This window comes from Hypanus sabinus, chromosome 28, assembly GCF_030144855.1.
Source record: "Hypanus sabinus isolate sHypSab1 chromosome 28, sHypSab1.hap1, whole genome shotgun sequence".
Taxonomy (NCBI): domain Eukaryota; kingdom Metazoa; phylum Chordata; class Chondrichthyes; order Myliobatiformes; family Dasyatidae; genus Hypanus; species Hypanus sabinus.
In genome coordinates this window covers 17,129,953-17,153,423 of record NC_082733.1, presented here as the reverse complement: position 1 = coordinate 17,153,423, position 23,471 = coordinate 17,129,953, and the positions used below count along the sequence as shown (strand labels likewise).

The window sequence follows — 23,471 nt, the reverse complement described above, 5'->3', positions numbered from 1 at the left end:
TTAGGAAGACCTCCAGAACACACCCCTATTTTCTCCATTTAAATAATTATGTGTTTCCGTACTATGCGCCGACCGCGAGGAACGTATTCCCAACATATAACGAGGATAGGGTGTACCCAAGATACCTGCAAGGAGTGGTGGCTTCGGAAGGCAGCATCCATCATTAAGATCCCCCACCACCCAGGACGTGCCCTCCTCTCCATATTACTGTCAAGAAGGAGATACAGAAGCCTGAAGGCACACACTCAGAGATTCAGGAACAGCTCCTTCCCTTCTGCCATTCAATTTCTGAATGGACATTTTACCCAAGAACACTACCTCACTACTTTTTTTTTACCTCACTGTTTTTTGCACTACTTATCTTAACTTGCTATTTAATAGCCATATATACTCTCTGTAATTCAGCTTTCTTTCGGTATTTATTATACTACTGCCACAAAGTTAAACTTCACAACATATGCTGGTGATATTAAACCTAATTCTGATTCTGTTTCTACTATCTGTTTTGTACCCAAAACCATGATTTGAAATCTAAACAGAAAATTCCTATCCCAACATTGCAGCACTGCCTGAGAGTATCAGTGAAAAGTCAACCTAGAATTAGGAACACGTAAGAATTAATTATATTTTGCATCATTACCATGTACTGAATTTTATTTATTTTTATGTTTATTTTATGAGCATTTTATCATTTGACATCAAATTAGGGTTACGCTTAAGATAGCTACAATTTTAAAATCTGCATCTCTGCTTTGTTAGCGGATTTAATGCTGAACTCATCAGGCACACTTATCTGTATGTGCACAAGGTTTTAACAATTTTTCCCTTCAGTAACAATAACACAATCTCTGACACTCTCTGAATAGCTTCTCTGCACTGTTTGGATCATTTAATTTATTTTTGTTTTAAGGTATTTGGCACACTAGTGATGTAATCAGATATGGCCAAAACCGGGGGTCGGCAACCTGCGGCTCCCGAGCCATTTGTGGCTCTTTCACCTCTGTGCTGCGGCTCCCTGTGGCTTTGGGAAATAATTGGTCAGTATTTAATTAAAATGTATTTTATGTTAGTTTGTTAGCTTTTGAAATGTAATTCTAAATTTGAAGATTATGGTGATCTTGTACGATCTAAGTGTGGCGACACATTTCCTCACAATTAGCCAGCATTCCGGCTAAGGGAGATAGCCTACGGGGGTTTGTGAGTACGCGTCTTTTGCAGCATCTGCGTCCATGGGGGCTGGGTTGAGGGAGGCTTAAAAGCAAGGCTGTTTAGTTCGAATAAAGTTACCTTTGACTGCAGTCTTTATTTTAGCGCTGCGTGTAGCGCTACACCGCTACAACGTGTTTTTTATCGCTATTAATATACATCACCACTGCCAATGCCTGACACCCGCCAGTGCGCGCTTTCTTTTAATTCTTCGATCCAAGGTAGGCTACCTATGTAGTAACCTTCAACCCAACGTCTTTTTTTCGGAGTTCAAAATGTTTTTGTTGCATGCAGAAATGTAATTTCGTTTTCTCTGCAGGAGTTCATCAATTTCAAAAATGCAACACATTATAGTTTGTTTATACATAGCATAAAGGCAAAAAAAACCCGTTGTATGCAGTGTTATTTCATTTTGTGGCTCCCAGTGTTTTCTTTTCTGTGGGAAATGGGTCCATATTGGCTCTTTTAGTGGTAAACGTTGCCGACCCCTGGCCAAAACTATTACCTTCTGACATTTTTGTTGTTGCAAACTAACTTTCCCCAGTTGACAGTGACAAAAGTTAAGTTGCTGCGAAAGACACAGAATATAAAAACAAATGCAATTGGAAGTGAGCAATGTATTTCTTACCGAGGAACATGATTGATGATAGGGAGTACAGACAGTAAGTTAGCAGGGTATAAATCGTCTTAGAGGATATACTTACTATTCCAACAACTGCAATGCAAAATATTTTACATTAAAAATTAAAGAACTATTATGACACATCAAATGATACTTTATGAGGTGCTGACATAACTAGTTTGAAATTTACTTTATTGAAGCTAGCGATTTCAGGAACAGCAACATTCTATTTGGGAGCCTCCATTCTGATGGCATGAACATCGATTTCTAGAACTCCTCTAATTTCTTCCCCCTCCCACTTCTCTCTTTTTCCAGTTGCTTCTCTGGCTCCCCTCTACCCCGTCTCTTCTCCCCACCAGACTATTACCTCCCTCTGGTGCCCCTCCTCCTTCCCGTTTTCCTATGGTCCTCTCTCTGCTCCTTTCAGATTCCTCCTCCTGCCCCTCTGTACCTTTTCCACCTATCACCTCCCAGCTTTTCACTTCATCCCTCCTCCCCACCGGGCCTCACCTATCACCTTGCGGCTTGTACTCCTTCCCCGCCCCTTCCTCTCCAATCATGGTGAAAGGTCTTGGCCCAAAACACTGACTCTTTATTTTTCCCCATTGATGCTGGCTGACCTGTTGAGTTCCTCCAACATTAAATGCACTCCTCTCAATCTCCAGCATTTGCAGAATCTGTCGTGTTCAAGTTTACATTATTGCGATGAGCATGCATTCATTAGGGATATATTTCTCTGATGTTTAGTCTAACCAACATTGTTGATACGTCAATGGGATTTTTCACTGCAATTGGTGCAACAAAGCAGAAAATAATCAAAGTTACAGTATGTCGTTGAAGTTTCTTCCCTTAAGACTAATACACAATCTTCAAAGAGCTTTGTGAAACTGAAGTGATCCAGATAACACCAATTTAAACATACCACCCAACTTTCATTTCCTTTGACTGCTCATCACTCAACCTAACAAGGTTATTTTAAACAGCAGAGTATCTGCAGATGCTGAAATGCCAGGGCAATGCACATAAAATGCCGGAGGAACTCAGCAGGTCCGGGAGCATCTAAGGAAATGAATAAACTGTTGATGTTTCAGGCCGAGCCCTTCATCTGGACTGGAAAGGAAAGGGAAGAAGTACAAGCAAGAAGGTGGTCAGGTGAGGTGATAGAGGGTGCTGAAGTAAGAAGCTGGGAGGTGATAGGTGGAAAAGGTAAAGGGCTGAAGAAGAAAGAATCTGATAGGAGAGGAGAGTGGACCATAGGAGAAAGGGAAGGTGGAGGGGCACCAGGGGGAGGTGATTGATAGGAGAGGAGAAGAGGTAACAGGCCAGAAGGGGGAAGGGGAAAGTGGGGGGGAGCAGAATTACCAGAAGTTAAAAAAAATGGATGTTCACACCATTAGGTTGGAGACTAACTAGAGGTGTTGCTCCTCCAACCTGAGAGTGGACTCATCATGGCAGAAGAGGAGGCCATGGACCGACATGTTGGAATGGGAGTGGGGATTGACTGGGCTGAGAAGTGGCAGATGGAGTTCAACCCAGATAAGTGTGAAGTGGTTAATTTTGGTAGGTCAAATTTGAAGGCAGAATAGAGTATTAATGGTAAGACTCTTGGCAGTGTGGAGGATCAGAGGGATCTTGGGGTCCGAGTCCAAAGGAAGCTCAAGGCAGCTGCGCAGGTTGACTCTGTGGTTAAGAAGGCATATGGTGTATTGCTTCATCAGTCATGGAACTGAATTTAGAAGCCGAGAGGTAATGTTGCAGCTATATAGGACCCTGGTCAGACCCCACTTAGAGTACTGTGCTCAGTTCTGGTCACCTCACTACAGGAAGGATGTGGAAGCCATAGAAAGGGTGCAGAGGAGATTTACAAGGATGTTGCCTGGATTGGGGAGCATGCCTTATGAGAATAGGTTGAGTGAACTCGGCTTTTTCTCCTTGGAGTGACGGAGGATGAGAGGTGACCTGATAGAGGAGTATAAGATGATGAGAGGCTTTTTCCCAGGGCTGAAATGGTTGCCACAGGAGGACACAGGTTTAAGGCACTGGGAAGAAGGTACAGAGGAGAAGTCAGGGGTAAGTTTCTCACTCAGAGAGTGGTGAGTGAGTGGAAGGGGCTGCTGGCGGCAGTGGTGGAGGAGGATACGATAGGGTCTTTTAAAAGACTTTCGTATAGGTACATGGAGCTTAGAAAAATAGAAGGCTATGGGTAAGCCTAGTAATTTCTAAGGTAGGGACATTTTCGGCGCAACTTTGTGGGCCGAAGGGCCTGTATTGTACTGTAGGTTTTCTAGGTTTCTATGATCTTAAAATGTTCAGCCGCCGTTAAATCCTTTTTTTTTGTGGATGAAGAGAAGGTGCTCGACAAACCAGTCCCCTGGTCAGGTGCCATAGTGGTTGGTGCAATGCTATTACAGCTTGGAGCATTCTGGAGTTCTGTGCTAAATCCTGGCACCACCTCTGATTTCCTCCCACAATCAACAGACATACCAGGTAGGTTAATTAGTCGTTATAAATCGACCCATCATTAGGTTAGGGTTAACTGAGGTTGCTTAGGTGCTGTAGCTTAAAGGGCCGGAAGGACCTACTTGGCAACGTATTGGTGAATAAGTAAATCTACCTTGGGTCTCACCAGTGTAGAGGAGGCTGCTTCAGGAGCACCGGATACCGTAAATGATCCCAATAAATTCACAGGGTAAGTGTTGCCTCGCCTGGAAGGACTATTTAGGGCCCTGAATGAGGAGGTGAATGGGCAGGAACAGCACTTCTCCTCCTTGCAGGGATAAGCACCAGGAAGGGACGAGTGGACAAGGGAATGAAGGAGGGGGTGAACCCTATAGGAAGCAGAGAGTGCGAGTGGGGAAGGTAAAGATGGCATAAGTTGTGGAAAATGATGTGTTGGGAGGCTTATGGGGTGGTAGGTGAGGACAAAAGAAACTCTCTCAATGTTAAAGGGGTGAACGCAGATGTTGAGGAAATGAAGGAGATGCAGATAAGGTTAACATCAATGGTGGAGGAAGGTAATCCCGTTCTTTGAAGAAGGAAGGTATCTTTGAAAGCCTTATCCTGGGCACAGATGCGGCAGAGACGAAGGAGCTGAGGAATGGTTATTCTAAGGTTTCCACATGCCCTTCCCAAAGGCCTGTTGGGTACTCATTATTTCCTCAATCACTTTCTTTGCCTTCCCAATGATCAGACTGACTTCAAACAAGAGAAAATATGCAGATACTGGAAATCCAAGCAACACACCTACACACATAAAATGCTGGAGGAACTCAGCAGGCCAGGCCGAGACGTTTTTCTGCAGATACTGCCTAGCCTGCTGAGTTCCTCTAGCATTTTGTGTGTGCTGATCAGATTGACATAGGCATTTGATAAACCTATCATGTATTACTTGGCTGTAAGGCACCCTGTTCTATGTCTTGCAGAGCTACACACACACACACACACACACACACACACACACACACGCACACACGCACACACGCACACACGCACACAAAGTATGTATTCCTCACTTAATCCTCACTTAATGCACTCTGCAGGAAATTCACTGCCTGTGTTTGATAGCTTTTCATAAAATTATAACCTGATAAAGTGCACGGGGGGATATTCAGCTAAATGCACCAATGCAGGCTTTCTTTAGATGCCCTTAATAGTTTGGTTCAGCAGCACACCAATAACTTATTTCCTATGAACTGCTTTGTCAAGAGCTGCTAGTATTAAATATGCACAGTTAGCACTGGCCACTAGTTATACTCACTCTTCTCACACTTGGCTTCCTTAACTGAGAACAACTGGTCTGGAGGGAGCTCTAAGGATAGACAAAACACTTGTTTACACTTGCAAGCAACCAAAGACGAATTTCTCCACTTAACGGGTGAAGGTTGCCTGGCTCTTCCATCCTATCTTGATGCTCTAATTTTAATATCAAGATCCCTCGTTTTAAAACCATTTGTTGAAAATGGGGCTGAGAAAATGATCAGGGCAGTCCCAGTTACACATCATTATAAATGCAGCAGATGGTCAGCCTCAGGGCACATTCCAACCTTGTTCTACTTTCACTTTCATCCAGGCCAAGTTCTGGTTCTTGTACGGCACGGCTACCTTCAGCTGTAACATATTTTAATTGTACGTGACTCAGCTTGTTGCATTTGCATCCTTCAAGAGTTTAAATGTTATGACAAAACTACACTCAATGGCCACCTTATTAGATATCTGCTTAAAATTGGCCACTGAGGTTTCTGCTGCCGTAAGCCATCCACGGCAAAGTTAGACATGTTGTACATTCAGAGATGCTGCTCTGCACACTACTGTTGTAAAATGTGTGTAGTCAAGTTATTGTCACCTGCCTGTTAGCTTGAACCATTCTGGCCTTTCTTCTCTGCCCTCTCTCACTTACATTGTGTTTCCACCCACAGAACTTTAATATGGGCACCGCGCTAGCGCAGCAATCAGCGCTATGCTATTACAGCTCGGGACACTCCAGAGTTCAAGTTCAATTCTGTCACCGTTCTGCAAGGAGTTTGTACGTCCTCTCCGTGGAATGTGTGGGTTTCCTCCGGCTGCTCTGGTTTTTACCCACAGTCCAAAGACGTCCTGGTCTCTTCTCCATCTACAGGTTGATTTATTATAGAGCCCGATGGTCGAGACGAGATGGTCATTGTAAACTGTCCCAAAATTAGGTTAGGGTTAACCAGGGTTGTGGGGTTGCTGGGGTGGCATGGCTTGAACGACCGGAAGGACTGACTCCACACAGTACTGCTAAAATAAATAAATTGCAGTTCACTGGATGCTTTTACTTTTTGCAACATTCTCAGTAAACTCTATAGAGACAGTGGGGGAAGCAACAGCGGCAGCGCCTCTGGCACAGAGTCTGGCCCTGTGGCTCAAAAAGGTAGGGAAAGGAAGAGGATGGCAGCAGTGATGGGGGATTCTATAGTTAGGGGGTCAGACAAGTGATTCTGTGGATGCAGGAAAGAAACTCGGATGGTAGTTTGCCTTCCAGGTGCCAGGGTCCGGGATGTTTCTGACTACGTCCACGATATCCTGAAGTGGGAAGGAGAACAGTCAGAGGTCGTGGTACATATTGGTCCAATGACATAGGTAGGAAAAGGGAGGAGGTCCTACGGGAAGTTAGGGAGGAAGTTGAGAAGCAGAACCACAAAGGTAGTCATCTTGGGATTACTGCCTGTGCCCCGTGACAATGAGTATAGGAATAGAGTGAGATGGAGGATAAATGCGTGGTTGAGGGATTGGAGCAGGACACAGGGATTCAGATTTCTGGATCACTGGGATCTCTTTTGGGGCAGGAGTGACCCGTACAAAAAAGGACAGGTTGCACTTGAATCCCAGTGGGGCCAATATCCTGGCGGGGTTGTTTGCTAAGGCTATTGGGGAGAATTTAAACTAGGATTGCCGGGGTGTGGGAACCAAACTTATGAGACAGAAGAAGTGGTTGGCTCACAAATAGAGAAAGCTTGGAGACAATGTGAGAGGGAGGATAGGCAGATGATAGAGAAGGGACGCACTCAGTCCGATGGTTTGAGGTGTGCTTATTTTAATGCAAGGAATATTATGAACAAAGCCGATGAGCTTAGAGTGTGGATCAGTACTTGGAGCTATGATGTTGTGGCCATTACAGAGACTTGGATGGCTCGGGGCAGGAATGGTTACCTAGAGTGCCAGGCTTTAAATATTTTAGAAAGGACAGGGAGGTAGGCAAAAGAGGTGGAGGCGTAGCACCATTGATCAGAGATAGTGTCATGGCCGCAGAAAAGGAGGAAGACATGGAGGGATTGTCTACAGAGTCTCTGTGGGTGGAAGTTAGCACCAGGAAGGGGTCAATAACTCTACTGGGTGCTTTTTATAGACCACCCAATAGAAACAGGGACATCCAGGAGCAGATAGGGAGACAGATTCTGGAAAGGTGTAATAACAACAGGGTTGTTGTGGTGGGAGATTTTAATTTCCCAAATATCGATTGGCATGCCTCTAGAGTGAGGGGTTTAGATAGGGTGGAGTTTGCTAGGTACGTTCAAGAAGGTTTCTTGACACAATATGCAGATAAGCCTACAAGAGGAGAGGCCATACTTGATCTGGTATTGGGAAATGAACCTGGTCAGGTGTCAGATCTCTCAGTGGGAGAGCATTTTGGAGATAGTGATCATAATTCTATCTTCTTTACCATAGCATTGAAGAGGGATAGGAACAGACAAGTTAGGAAAGTGTTTAATTGGAGTAAGGGGAAATTATAAGGCTATCAGGCAAGAACCTCGAAGCATAAATTGGGAACAGATGTTCTCAGGGAAATGTATGGAAGAAATGTGACAAATGTTCAGGAGATATTTGCGTGGAGTTCTGCATAGGTATGTTCCAATGACATAGGGAAAGGATGGTCAGGTATAGGAACCGTGGTGTATAAAGGCTGTTGTAAATCTAGTCAAGAAGAAAAGAAGAGCTTACGAAACGTTCAAAAAACTAGGTAATGATAGAGATCTAGAAGATTATAAGGCTAGCAGGAAGGAGTTTAAGAAAGAAATTAGGAGAGCCAGAAGGGGCCATGAGAAGGCCTTGGCAGACAGGATTAAGGAAAAGCCCAAGGCATTCTACAAGTATGTGAAGAACAAGAGGATAAGATGTGAGAGAATAGGACCAATCAAGTGTGACAGTGGAAAAGAGTGTATGGAACCGGAGGAGATAGCAGAGGTACTTAATGAGTACTTTGCTTCAGTATTCCCTACGGAAAAGGACCCTGGTGATTGCAGGGATGACTTACAGTGGATTGAAAAGCTTGAGCATGTAGATATTAAGAAACAGGATGTGCTGGAGCTTTTGGAAATCATCAAGTTGTGAAAGTCACCGGGACTGGACAAGATGTACCCCAGGTTACTGTGGGAGGTGAGGGAGGTGATTACTGAGCCTCTGATGATGATCTTTGCATCATCAATGGGAACGGAAGAGGTTCTGGAGGATTGGAGGGTTGCAGATGTTGTTCCCTTGTTCAAGAAAGGGAGTAGAGATAGCGCAGGAAATTATAGACACGTGAGTCTTACTTCAGTGGTTGGTAAGTTGATGGAGAAGATCCTGAGAGGCAGGATTTATGAACTTTTGGAGAGGCTTAATATGATTAGGAATAGTCAGCATGGCTTTGTCAAAGGCAGGTCGTACCTTATGAGCCTGATTGAGTTTTTTTGAGGATGTGACTACACATTGATGAAGGAACAGCAGTCAATGTAGTGTATATGGGATTTCAGCAAAGCATTTGACAAGGTACCCCATGTAAGGCTTTTTGAGAAAGTAAGAAGGCATGCGATCCAAGGGGACATTGCTTTGTGGATCCAGAACTGGCCTGCCCACAGAAGACAGACTGGTTGTAGATGGGTCATGTTCTGCATGGAGGTCAGTCACCAGTGGTGTACCTCAGGGTTCTGTTCTGGGACCCTTTCTCTTCGTGATTTTTCATAAATGACCAAATGACCTGGATGAGGAAGTGGAGGGATGTGTTAGTAAATTTGCTGATGACACAAATGTTGGAGGTGTTGTGGATATTGTAGAGGGCTGTCAGAAGTTACAGCTGGACATTGATAGGATGCAAAACTGGGCTGTGAAGTGGCAGATGGAGTTCAACTCAGATAAGTGTGAGGTGGTGCAGTTTGGTAGGTCAAATATGATAACAGAATATAGTATTAATGGTAAGACTCTTGGCAGTGTGGAGGATCAGAGAGATCTTGGGGTCCGAGTCCATAGGACACTCAAAGCTGCTGCGCAGTTTGACTCTGTGGTTAAGAAAGCATACAGTGCTTTGGCCTTCATCAATCATGGGATTGAGTTTAGGAGCCAAGAGGTAATGTTGCAGCTATATAGGACCCTGGTCAGACCCCACTTGGAGTACTGTGCTCAGTTCTAGTCGCCTCACTATGGGAAAGATATGGAAACCATAGAAAGGGTGCAGAGCAGATTTACAAGAATGTTGCCTGGATTGGGGAGCACGCCTTATGAGAATAGGTTGAATGAACTCGGCCTTTTCTCCTTGGAGCAATGGAGGATGAGAGGTGACCCGATAGAGGTGTATAAGATGATGAGAGGCATTGATCATGTGGATAGTCAAAGGCTTTTATCCCCAGGGCTGAAATAGCTAGCACGAGAGGGCACAGTTTTAAGGTGCTTGGAAGAAGGTACAGAGGAGATGTCAGAGGTAAGTTTTTTTTTTACACGAAGTGTGATGAGTGCATGGAATGGGCTGCCAGCGATGGCGGTGGAAGTGGATACGATAGGGTCTTTTAAGAGACTCCTGGACAGGTACACGGAGCTCAGAAAAATAGAGGGATATGGGTAACCCTAGGTAACTTCTAAGGTAAGGACATATTTCGCACAGCTTCGTAGGCCGAAGGACCTGTATTATGCTGTAGGGTTTCCATGTTCTATGTTTCTATGACTGTTGTGCATGAAGAGCCTGGGAGACCTGTAGCTTCTAAGGTGTTCAAACCACCCCGTCCAGTACCAGACATCATTCTGTGGTCAAAGTCACTTAGATCACATCTCTTCCCCATTCTGATGTTTGGTCTGAACAACAAAAGAACCACTTGACCATGTCTGCATGCTTTTATGCATTGAGCTGCTGCCACAGAATGCAAATTCTCAATTAAGTTTTTGAGGTGTTTACTGCATTAAAAATTCCAAGCCTTTGTGGTATGGTAGCGTAGTGGCTAGAACAATGCTTTACAGTACAGGAGACCTGGGTTCAATTCCTGCCACTGTCTGTAAGGAGATTTTAGGGTATTCCCATGACCGCGTAGTTTTCTTCCAGGAGCTCCAGTTTCTAACCACAGTTCGATGACATACCAGTTGGTAGGTTAATTGGTCGTTGTAAATTGTTGCGTGATTAGGTTAGGGTTAAATCAGGGGATTGCTGGGTGGCATGGCTTGTAGGCCAGAAGGGCCTATTCCACCTGTATCTACAGTCGGCCCTCCTTATCCGCTGGGAATTGGTTCCGGGACCCCCCGTGGATACCAAAAAATGTGGATGCTCAAGTCTGTGGACTTTAGGACCCGGTGGAGCACCTGGGTTTATTTAACTTGTCTCAGCGCGATGGAATTTAGGACCCGGCGGAGCACCAGAGCTTAATTAACCTGTCTCAGTGTGGTGGACTTTAGGACCCAGTGGAGATCAGGACCCACAGCCCGCAATGTTTCTGTTCCGGAAAACAATCACGATTGAAAATAAAGTGGAAATAATAAAGCGGTTGGAAAGAGGTGAAACACCATCAATCATTGGAAAAGCGTTAGGCTATACTCGGAATAAAGTGAGAATAATGGAGCACGGGAAGGCCCTGCCCCAATGAAAGCTACAATTATTACTAAGCAACGCAGTGGTTTAATTATTGAAATACATATGTTTCTTAAGTGTTTTATATACATAGAAATGTAAAATATATGCTATATACTAAGATACTGGATGTCCCTGTTCTGACTTGGAGAACTTCAGTTTATTTTCAATTCCTGATCCCCGGTAACCTGTACACATCCTCCCGTATACTTTAAATCGTCTCTAGATTACTTATAATACCTAATACAATATAAATGCTATGTAAACAGTTGTTATACTGTACTGTTTAGGGAATAATGACAAGAAGGAAAAGTCTATACATGCTCAAACAACAAGTGTTGGAGAGAGAACTTCTGGGTTTTCCCGATCCGTGGTTGGTTGAATCCACGCATGCGGAACCCACGGTTAAGGAGCGCCGACTGTAAATACATACAGAAATAAAGGCACATCCTTTTTGCTCCTTGGAGACCCGTCAGGTTAGAGATCAACTGGAAGTCTCTAATGGGATGTCTTGATTATTGGTTTAGAAGCCTCTAAAAGCAACAGGCTTTCTTCATCACACCCTTGTTGGGAGACGCATCTGCACACTGATACTTAAGTAGCTTGATTCTTCAGACAACCTGAAAGGGACATCAATTTTTTTCTTCATTTCTGTTACATTTCTCTCCATGAAGTCACTCAGTCAGGAGCTTGACCTGCACCAGGCTCTTTATCAATCCTGGGAGCCACCAAGTTAGTTGCATGAGCTAATTTTGTTGTAGGCCAACTGAGTGACCCTCAACTCTCATCCAGCACCTTAACTTAGGCTGGATTCCTTAATGAATGGAGGTGCTGGAGTGACATAATCAACTCACCTAGTGTTTGACCTCCTCACATCTCCAGAATTCTAAGGCCCAAACCAGATGAATTTGCTTTTCTGGACCTGAGCTTTGGGGAGTAAATATTTCTCTGCTTCATAGAAACAAACACTACACCTCCTTCCACACAAGGACAACCACAAATTATAAGCATTCTAGAAGCTACAGTACAGAGTGGGTTTAGAAGATTAATTGCAGGTTGAATATTGCATATGAAATGGAAATGGAGAATTGACACAGGTGATACAAAGTTGGACAGTTTGCAATTAATTTTCTCTCTAGGCATGTAAAATACTTAAGTCAGGACATAGATTTCATGAAATTTTCAGTACAAATGCATTTGTAAGGGCAGAGGTCAAATAAACAACAGAAAACAACAAATAAACAACCCGCACAAAGCTTTTACAAGTTCTGCATATTTGTTCAACTCGTGTGTTCAACAAAATTATAGTACTCTAGCGATCATTCAATTTCATCAGTCATAATTAGAAACTTACTAATAGCTTCCTCCCTTCAATAAACTGTTCAAAATCTATGTGGATGGGTAAGAGAGTATATAGAAAATGAGTAACTCTCAAAGAACTGAGTTAATTTATTAGATAAGCAATCCGTTTATTTTCATTGAGCCCATGCCAAACCAGCATCAAGCAATTGGCTGGAGGATCTCAGTGGGCCGAGCAGCATCTGTGGGAGGAAAGGAATTCCTGATGCTTCAGGTCAAAACATTGCCTGATGCAGCATTTCAACCCAAAAAATCCTGCTAATTGTTTGATTCCCCCAGTACCATACAGGGGTGGGCAGTGCCCATAATACTAAGAATAGAATTCTGTTCATACTTTCAAAGTTCAAAGGACTTTTATTATACAACTTTGAGGTTCATCTGTTTACGGGCAGCCACAAACCGAATTATTATTTTCTTATTGTTGAAAGTGCACTTGCGTATTGGCCCTGTTAATGCTAAAATAGCTGTCTGTGCCTTTAAGAGAAAATGGTGACATCATTATGCACCTGCAGAGTAGAAAGTAAGTTACAATGTTCTACTAGGCATATGGAGTGCTTTTTAAAAAATTGTTTATATATTAGGGAGCTGCTTTTCCCCGGCGTGGTGGTCGTGTAGTGAGGAAAGGTGAATACTGTAATATTTGTTTATACTTGTTTGTAAATCTAGAATATCAGTAATTTGACATGTTTTAAGTGTGGATGCTTTAGATTTTCGCAGGTAAGTTATTAGCGCTGGATAGCGTGGTCGTGCAAGTTCCTTATCAACCTGGTAGGTTAGTCTTTCTAGTAACTTAACTACAAGGCAATATATGTAAAGGTTTATTTTTGACTTACTTTTATTGTCTCATGACCGAATATGAATGTAACAGAATAATGTAGAAGTGTAATCTCTGTTCACGTAGCGTAAGTGAAGAGAACTCGTGTCAGGGTCTAGCCTGTACGTGTCTGGAAGTTAAGCACTTATGTGCCAAAGTGAGTAGTATCTCTTAGTTAAGATGAGAAGTATTTATTTATATTTTTGATTTTGTGTATAAGGTACAGTGTTGGTGGGATTCTAATATAGTTTGTATTTTTTTTAAGAATTGTCACTACTGTATTTGTCTTGAATATTTTGATTTATTTGTTTTCATACTGTATTCATAATGAGTTGATAAACAAGTGTGTGGATTATTAAACTTAAACTGAGATTGTAACAGCAGGAACTGTTGATTTAAACCTCATTTTGTTGGTTTTATTTTGATATCATCTTTCTGCATTACAAATCTAAAACAGATATAGGAAATTAATGACCTGAAAAAAGTGTTTGTTGTCCTGAGAGTGTATTTTTCCCAGGCTACAGAAAACAAGAGAAGACCATCAAACATATCAATGTGAAGAGAGAAAAATAATTGTGCAAACAATAAAAGTAGGCAACTAACTTTCAGAACTGAAGTTCATGAAAGTAAGTCCATAGCCAGGCATCATTGCCGCTGATTCAGAAGCCTGTTAGTTGCAGGCCACAGCCTCAGTTCAGTGCAGAGACGAGTAAACCTCATTGAGCAGAGAATGGAACCAGCCTCCTTCACCACTGGCTCTGCACCCTGACTATTTTTTGATCTGGCCCAGCGCTCAAATCATCCAAACTCCGAGTTGTTCCTTGTTCTCAGATCTGGGCACTGTCTGGGCGTCATCACGCAAGAACCCACTTTATATTCACCCTTTACTCCTCTCTCCTCCAGCTCTCTTGCCACTCACACCAACCGGAGCCCTTCCCGACGCTAGTCCCGCGGACTTGTCATCTGACATGAATGATACCTCAAAGCCTGTCTCGAGAAAAATAACAAGCACTAGATATTTTCACCTCTGTTTCTGGAAAGCTTGTTCTGCCCAGTGGATATTACTGGACTGACAATCAGATGGTTGGCTGGTCCTCCCCCACCCCTACCATCTACACTCTGCAGATTAGACTCCAGAGAATAAAGCCGAAAACCTAATCAATATCAATCTGCCAAAGAGGTTGTAATGTGTTGTCATTAATGTTAAACATTGCTGCATTGCACACATTTGAGGATTTCTCCTGGGTACAACAATATAAATCAGAAATGATCCATTCTATGCTTGAATTGATTGAGTGATGCTGTACTACCAGCAATTAATTAACTGTCATGACTTTCAACATTATTTTATACAAGAGACATATAAACCTTACCACTCGGTAAATGTTGGCCAATAATTATCCCTCTAATCAATGTCCATACTACAAATTACCTGGCTATTGTCACTTTGCTGTTTGTGCAGACTTGTTCTATGGTAATTTGCTGTCTCACTTTCAACAATATAATAGTGCCTTCATTTCAGATAAAGAAAATATTCATGCTGAGAAAACAGAAAGAGGAGTTATAAGTGGTGTTATTTTTTTGCTTCTTACAATGAGGATTACATTTCACTTCTGAGCTCTGTGTCTTTGGGTAGTCATGGGACAACAGTTCACCTGTGAGTCTGTCAGGGTCAGCTACTGTATGTGGTACTCCCGGTCTGGCCTCCTGGATGTCGGTGGGACTCGACGTAGATTGGGAGACAGCTTTGCCAAGCACCTCCACTCCGTCCGCCACAAAAAGTAGGGTCTCCCGGTGGCCACTCATTTCAATTCTACTTCCCTTTCCCATTCCAACATGCCAGTCCATGACCTCCTCTGCTGCCAGAATGAGGCCACAAAACCTCATATTCCTGGATAGTCTCTAATCTGACGCCATCAGCACCAATGTCTCAAACTTCTGTTAATTGTCCCTCCCTCCTCTCCTTCACCTTTCTTCATTCCTGTTCCCCCTTCTCACCTTATCTCCTTACCTGCCCATCACTTCACTCTGGTGCTCCTCCCCTGCCTTTTCTTCCATGGTCTTCTATTCTCACCAATCAGATTCCCCCTTCCCCAGCCCTTTATCTCTTTCACCAATCAACTTCCCAGCTCTTTACTTCATCCCTCCCCCTCCCAATTTCAACTATCACCTACCACCTTGTGCTTCTTCCTCCTCTCCCCCCATCTTTTACTTCGATCTCTCGTCTTCCTTTCCAGTCCGACTGAAGGGTCTCGTCCCGAACTGTCGACCATGTACTCTTTTCTATAGATGCTGCCTGACCTGCTGAGTTCCTCCAACATTCAGTGTGTTGAGCATGGGGCAACAGTTTCCTGATCTTTGATAACATTTCTCTATGTGCTCTTAGGTCTGCTCATTTGTTCAATGAGCTGAAATATAAGCAGCAAAATATTTCAGGAAAAACCATCTATGAAGTTGGAGGCATGAGGAGAAGATCTTTGTAATTTGGGAAGAGGCAGATAATATTGATTTTCCATTAATGAGATGAGCTTTCGAAACTCCTGTCCCTATGAATGCATATAGTCATCTGCTCTTGGTCAAATGAGAACCAGGAACACTTCTATTCATTACTGTTGAACTTTATATTTAGATGGATGCCTTTAATATAAATTAGGACAGCTAGAGATATGTCACTGACTGCAGTCAATCAAAAATGTTTGGTCAGAGAGTGCTGTACAGTACCATTGCTACAACAGGTAAGTTAATTTATACTCATTTCGAATATAAGTTCAAAATGAGTACCTGACAACCTAAACTGGGTCCAACATATTAATGCACCTGCAAAGAAGGCACAGCAGCAGCTATATTTCATTTGGAGTTTGAGGAGATTTGGTATGTCACCAAAACCACTCACAGATTTTACAGATGTACCATGCAGAGCATTATAACTAGCTGCATCACCATCTGGTAAGGCCGGGGGGGGAGGGTGTTACTGCAGAGAGTTGTAAGGTTAGTCAGCTTCATCACGGTCGCTAGCCTCCGCAGTATCCAGGACATCTTCAAGGAGCGATGACTCAAAAAGGCAGCGTGCATCATTAAGGACCCTCATCACCATGGATTTTCCCTCTTCTCATTACTACCGTACAGAAGCCCGAAGGCACACGCTCAATGACTCAGGAACAGCTTCTTCCCCTCTGCCATCCAATTTCTGAATGGGCACTGAACTATGAATAGTACTTCACTACTTATTTAACTATTTAACATGTATATTACTGTAATTCACTGTTTTATTTCTTTTCTATTACGTATTGCATTGTACTGCTGCTGCAAAGTTAGTGATATTAAACCTGATTCTGAAACTATTGAGGCTTTGGCAGAAGCTACAGGTTGCCTGATGATTGCAAGCATTAGTGTGTCTCTTTTTTGATGGGGATGAACCTTTGTCCTTCGAAAGCAAGTCCCGATGACAACAAAAAAAAAGGGCCAGCAACTGATGCCGGGAGACAGGGAAAAAAGAATGGCAGCTCTACTTGTTTACGTCTGTAGGCCAACTTCAAATCAAATGAGAACACTTGATAGCAGCTACGCAACTTCTACATAATTATATGTAAAAGCTGGAAAGACTTACAATTTTTAAATTCTTGGAATAGAATTGGCCAAATAGGATCCCAAGGGATCGTGTGGGTAAATTATCTTAAAGACAGTTTTGTGGAACCAGGACATATATTTCAATTGGACTCCATATTGAGATGAAAATGTTTATTAGATTTACAGTTAGCAATTTAAGACAAATTTCAGGCACCTGATTAAAACCTCATTATGATAATTTCCACAATATATCAAGATGTTTTGCCGTCTGCATAAAATTCCATGTAGAAAAATAAATTAGTTAGCTCTTTTGATTCCCAGAAGAAAACCAAGGTTATTAACCTTTTCTAATAGAGGAATCAGTATTTTTCTACAAAAACAGATATTTATTGAGCTGAATTTCAAATACAGCTATTTAAACTCATTAGCTCAGTCCACATAGCACTGGCGCTCCTAATAACTTTTAAAAACCCAGTGGATTCTTGTAGCAATAATTTCCCAGCCATATGGTAATCCCTGCAGAAAGAGCAAGATTAAATCTGATGTACTCCTTCACTGAAGTAAACAAAACAGGTTTTCAGATTTAAGGATCTATCTAATAAGACCCTGTTTAACAGTCTTTTAACAGGATAAACATCACAGCGATTTAGCTTGAGTGAGGGCTGGTTTGACTGTGGAAAGTAAATTTTGTGATAAACAAATGCCTATAGTAACTTCTGCAATTCATGAGGAATACTAACCGGGCAACTCTAGTAAGGAACATTATCTGCTGTTCACTTCAACCACTTCAAGAAAACACTGGCCTCTTACCTCTTTTCACCTGCCTGTCACCTTCCCCCCCCCACCCCCACATTCCCTTTTTCCCGTGGTCCACTCTCCTATCTGATTTTTTCCTCTCCAGCCATTTTTCTTTCCCACCACATGACCTTACCATCATCACCTAGCAATCCTCCACTCCCTTACCCCCATCTTTGTATTCTGGCATATTCCCCCTTCATTTTCAGTCCTGAAGAAGGGTCGAGACCTGAAATGTCAACTGTTTATTCAATTCCAGACTGTAGATGCCGCCTGACCTGCTGAGTTCCTCCGGCATTTTGTGTGTGTGCTGCTCAAAGAAAATTTAAGAAGATTAGAAATTTAAAGAGGAGCTGATAAATGATTCACTGATCAGGAACACTTGAACTGGAACATTCAATATTAACAGTGTACAGATCTCTCTCTATATATTACATGCTACTTTACACACTCATTCTACCCAGTGGTTAAGGCATTGGTCTAGAGATCTGAAGGTTGCTAGTTCGAGTCTCTGCTAAGGCTACATGTTGTGTCCTTGAGCAAGGCACTTAACCACATATTGCTCCGCCATGACAACGGTGCCCTGCTGTATCGGCCCTTGCCCTTCCCTTGGACAACACTGGTGGCGTGGAGAGGGAAGACTTGCAGCTTGGGCAACTGTCGGTCTTCCATACAACCCTGCCCAGGCCTGCACCCTGGAAAGCCAAGGCCCAAATCCATGGTCTCGCGAGACTAACGGTTGCCTATTTCTAACTGGACTGTATGAAGTAAGGTTTTACATTAATAGGATGTGGGAGTCACTAGTAAGGCCTGCAATTATTGTCCATCCCTCATTGTTCTTGAGAAGGTGATGTTGAGTACCCCTGTTAGACGCTGCAGTGAACATGCTGATGGTAATTTGATAGTACTTTTGGGTATAGAACCGAGAGCCGATGATGATATAAACACAGGAATGTAAGGAGAAACAGAAGCAGACCAGGTAGCTGCTTGCACCTGCTTTGCCATTCAATAGCAGCATCCTGATTATCCATTTCAGTGTCATCTTCCCATGCTCACCCCATTATCTTTGATTTTCTTAATTATTTATAAATATTGTCCTTGGTCTTGACTGCACTCTGTGACTCAGCCTCATCAGCTCCCTTGGGAAAGGAGGGGGGGGGGGGGGGAATTCCAAAATTTTACTCACATCCAGCTGAAAAAAATGAATGTTTTTCACCAATACATCCACCATCTAGTACCTCCAGTAGAAGTGGTAGAGGCAGGTTCGGTATTGTCATTCAAAGTAAAATTGGATAGGTATATGGATAGGAAAGGGATGGAGGGTTATGGGTTGAGTGCGGGCCAGTGGAACTAGGTGAGTGTAAGTGTCGGCACGGACTAGAAGGGCTGAGATGTCCTGTTTCCGTGCTGTAATTGTTATATGGTTATCTCTGTAGCCTCTTTCTGTAAGACCCCATGATGTAGCCATGAGATCCAAGGGACTTCTCTAAGCTTCTTCTCTCCCTATAGCTCTCTTGGTTATCTATTATGATTGGAATGCTTTTAGCAAATTCTGCCATAAAGACTGATCCAAAGTAATTAGAATTACATCTCTTTCTTTCTTTCCCAGAATTATTTCATTCTCTGAAGCACTAATGTTTAGTTTAGTAACTCACTTTCTTCTCATACACTTGTAGAAACCCTTACTGTCTGATGCTATACTTATTTGTTAATTTACTCTCAAACTCATTCCTCTTCTTTATATATATATATTTAGTTATCAGTTGCTGGTCTCTAGAATATCCTCAATTCTTTCGTCCATCTGTAATCTTCACAACAACGCATTGTATATCTTTTCATTCAATCTGATACAATTGTTTATGTCCTTATTTAGCAATTGCTCATGCTTCCTTCTGATAAAGTATTTCTTCCTTTCTCACTGAAATATACTCCTAATGACATTTATAAAATATCCTTTGAAATGTTTACTTAAATATCTGGCTACTGCTAATTTATTATCATACACTTTCAAACAATTTTTCCAATCATTTTAGCTATTTTTTCCAGCTCTCCCCCAAGTTATTGATTTTAATATAAGGCAATAATCTCAGGCCTGAGTTTCTCATCTTCCATCTGAATTTGATTTTCTATTAGCTATGAGTACTCTTTCCTATGGAATCTTTTACCGAAGGCTTCTCAATACATAGGATAACGAACTGCTGATTCTGAAAAGGCAAAAGGTGGTGCATGTATTTCACAATGAACTCTCTGTAGTGCTCTGGTGTGGCAGTTTCGTGTTCCCTGACCTGGAATACCTAACGATCAAGTGCTGACAGTTCTCCTCAAAAATCATTTTCTTCTGTGATCCTGACCACAGTTTACATACCATGATTGGCCGACTGTAATCAGGCACTTGAGATACTGCATGCTGTCATCACCAGTCAAGGAACAGTCCAGCCCGACACAGTTCAACCAGGCCTGTTTGAAAAAATTTCTGGCTTATTGCTATCAGCATATAAACTGTACCACCAGATGTCCCAAAATGCCTACCTCCTGCGATCACCACTTTGACGTCCTATCTCTAGAGCTGCCTATATGCCAGTTCGAGAAGGACAGCCTTGCCATCGGATTTCCAGGAATGCAGGCTGGGCGTGGAATGATAGGCATTCCTTAAACATAGAATAGCAGCAATCTGCTGTGTTGGGACCTCCGGTGGCTACAGGTTATATACTGATGCCCATGCCCAGACTGCACTTCGGGAAATCTGATCACTTGGCTGTTCTTCTTCTACCTGCATAGAGGCAGCGGCTAAAGAGCAAGGCTCCAGAGATGAAGAAAACAAAGAGGTGGTCGCAGGAGGAAAAGGAGCAGCTGTGGGACTGCTTCGAGTCGTTTGAATGAGCTATGATCAAAGACTCATCAGTGGATCTGAATGAATACACCAGTTATCACAGACTTAGAAAAACAGTCGTAGATGAGTGTGTCCTCACAAAGTCATTCAGAGTCTTCCCCAACGAGAAGCTCAGGATGAACCATGAGATCAGCTTCTGCTGAGGGCCGGATCAGTGGCTTTCAGGTCTGGTGACCAAGTAAGATACAAATGGTCTAGCTATGGTCTCTGGAAATGCATCTCATGAGCAAAGAGGCAATTCCAGACTAAACTTGAACCAATGAAGGATGCTCGACAACTGTGGCAGGGCTTGAATGCTATTACCTCTGACAAAGTGAAGTCAAACAACATAGGTGACAACAGGGCTTCATTTCCAGATGAGCTCAATGCCTTCTACGCTAACTTTGATTGTTAAAACATGGAGGAACCTCCTTGAACTCCCACAACCCTCAATGGCCCTGTAATTTCAGTCACATAAATTGACGTGAGAGTATCTTTCAGGAGGGTGAACCCATGGAAATTATCCTGCCCAGCTGGAGTACCTGGCTGAGTACTAAAGATCTTTGCTGATCAACTGGTTGCAGTGTTCACTGACATCTTTACCATCTTCTCACTTTGGCACCTGCTTCAAGAAGACTTGAATCATAATGGTGCTAAAGAAGAATGTGGTAATCTGCTTCAATGAATATCATCCACTAGCACTTATATCCACAGTAGTGAAGTGTTATGAGAGGTTGGTGATGAAACATATCAACTCCAAGCAACTTGGATCCACTCCTGCAGGTCTACAGCAGATGCCATTTCATTGGCTCTTTACTCAACCCTGGGGCATCTGGATAGCAAAGGCGCCTACATCAGGATGCTCCTTATCAAAAACAGCTCGGCATTCAATACTGTCATCCCTTCAATTCTAATTAATAAGCTTCAAGACCTTGGCTTCATAACTCCTTGTTCAATTAGAACCTTGATTTCCCCACTTGCAGACCACAGTCAGTTCGGATTAGCAATAACATCTCCTCCATAATCTCCATCTCTTGAAAACCATCTCATGGGTAAAGTGGCAATTCCAGACTACTCTTGACAGTTGTGGCAGTACTTGAATGCTATCACCTTTTATAAAGTTATATCAAGCGATATAGGCAACAATAGAGTTTTGCTTCCAGACGAGGTCAATGCCTTCTATGCTCGTTTTGAGCATCAAACATGGAGGAACCTTCACAAACTCCAACATGCCCAGAAGATCCTAAGATTTAAGTCTCTGAGACAGGTGCGAAGAGCCTTCAGGAGGGTGAACCCAAGAAAAGCATCTGGCCCAGGCGGGATTCCTGGCCGAACACTGAAGATCTGTGCTGATCAACTGGTCGGAATAATCACCGAGATCTTTAACCTCTACCTTTGGCAGTGTCTGATACCCAAATACTTCAAGCAGGATTCAATTATATCAGTACCCAAGAAGAGCGTGGTGATCTGCCTCAATGACTATCACTCAGTAGTACTTATATCCATACCAAAATCCAATACAGTGGATACAGCCCTGTCCAACATGGGTGAACCCCCCCCCCCCCCCCCACCTCATTGAGCACATCTAAATAGAGCATTGTTGCAGGAAACCAGTATTTATCATCAGGGATCCTCACCACCCAGATCATGCTTTTTTTCTCACTGTTTCCATCAGGAAGAAGGTACAGAAGCCTCAGGACTCACACCACCGGGTTCAGGAACAGTTATTGTCTCTCAACTATCAGGTCTTGAACCAGTGACAATAATTATACTCAACTTCACTTTCCCCATCACTGAACTGCTCCCATAGAACCATAGAACATTACAGCACAGAAACAGGCCTTTTGGCCCTTCTTGGCTGTGCCACATCATTTTTCTGCCTAGTCCCACTGACTTGCACCTAGACCATATCCCTCCATACCCCTTCTCATCCATGTCCCTGTCCAAGTTTTTCTTAAATGTTAAAAGTGAGCCTGCATTCACCACTTCAACTGGCAGCTCATTCCACACTCCCACCACTCTCTGTGTGTAGAAGCTCCCCATAAGGTTCCCTTTAAACTTTTCCCTTTTCACCCTTAACCCATGACCTCTGGTCTTTTTCTCCCCTAGCCTCAGTGGAAAAAGCCTGCTTGCATTCACGCTATCTATACCCATCATAATTTTATACACCTCTATTAACTCCCCTCATCCTTCTAAGCTCCCACAACCTATCGACCCTTCATCTCATGCTCTTGATATTTATTGTTTATTTATTATTATTATGTATTTGAACAATTTGTTGTCTTTGGCACACTGGTTGTTTGTCAGCCCTGTTGGGTGTGGTCTTTCATTGATTCTATTATAGTTCTTTGATTTACTGAGTATGTCCACAAGCAAACGGATCTCAGGGTTTTATATGGTAACATACATGTACTCTGATAATAAATTTACTTTGAACTTTGAAATCATTAAGTAATCTTGCATCAATACAGAGTACCAGACTCAAAATAGCTTGCTCCCTATTTGGTCTTTTAAAGAAACTATTCCAAATGCACTCAATGAATTTGTCCTCCAGCTACCCTTGCCAATTTCACTTGTCAAATCCAGAAGGTAATTAAAATGGTGCCTGATATTTTTTTCTGCCGGAGCTTTATTTGTTGGATTTTATTCATTGGAGTGCAGAAGATTAAGAAGTGATCATACAGAGGTGTATTCAGTAATGAGAGGTATAGGTAGGGTGGATGTACACAATCGTTTTCCAACGATTGGGAGATTAATGACTAAGAGGGCATAGGTCTAGGGTGAGGCTGAAGAGATTTAACAGAAACCTGAGGGATGATATTTGCTCTCAAAGTGTGGTCAGTGCATGAAGAGAACTGCTTGAGGAAGGTACATTAACAACATATAGTAGGCACCTGGACAGGTATATGGATAAGAA

At 42.7% G+C, this 23,471-nt stretch overlaps 1 protein-coding gene and 1 long non-coding RNA gene across 2 annotated transcripts in view; both read right to left on the bottom strand.

Moving 5' to 3' along the window:
- Window positions 1-23,471, bottom strand: part of hdgfl3 (HDGF like 3) — a 127,568-nt gene that overhangs the window by 16,514 nt on the left and 87,583 nt on the right. The window lies entirely within an intron of this gene.
- On the bottom strand, window positions 14,812-20,110 carry LOC132382340 (uncharacterized). Its single transcript, XR_009508283.1, has 3 exons — window positions 20,051-20,110; window positions 17,854-17,995; window positions 14,812-14,863 (listed from the first exon to the last, which is right to left on the bottom strand). It is a non-coding gene; the product is annotated as an uncharacterized LOC132382340 (long non-coding RNA).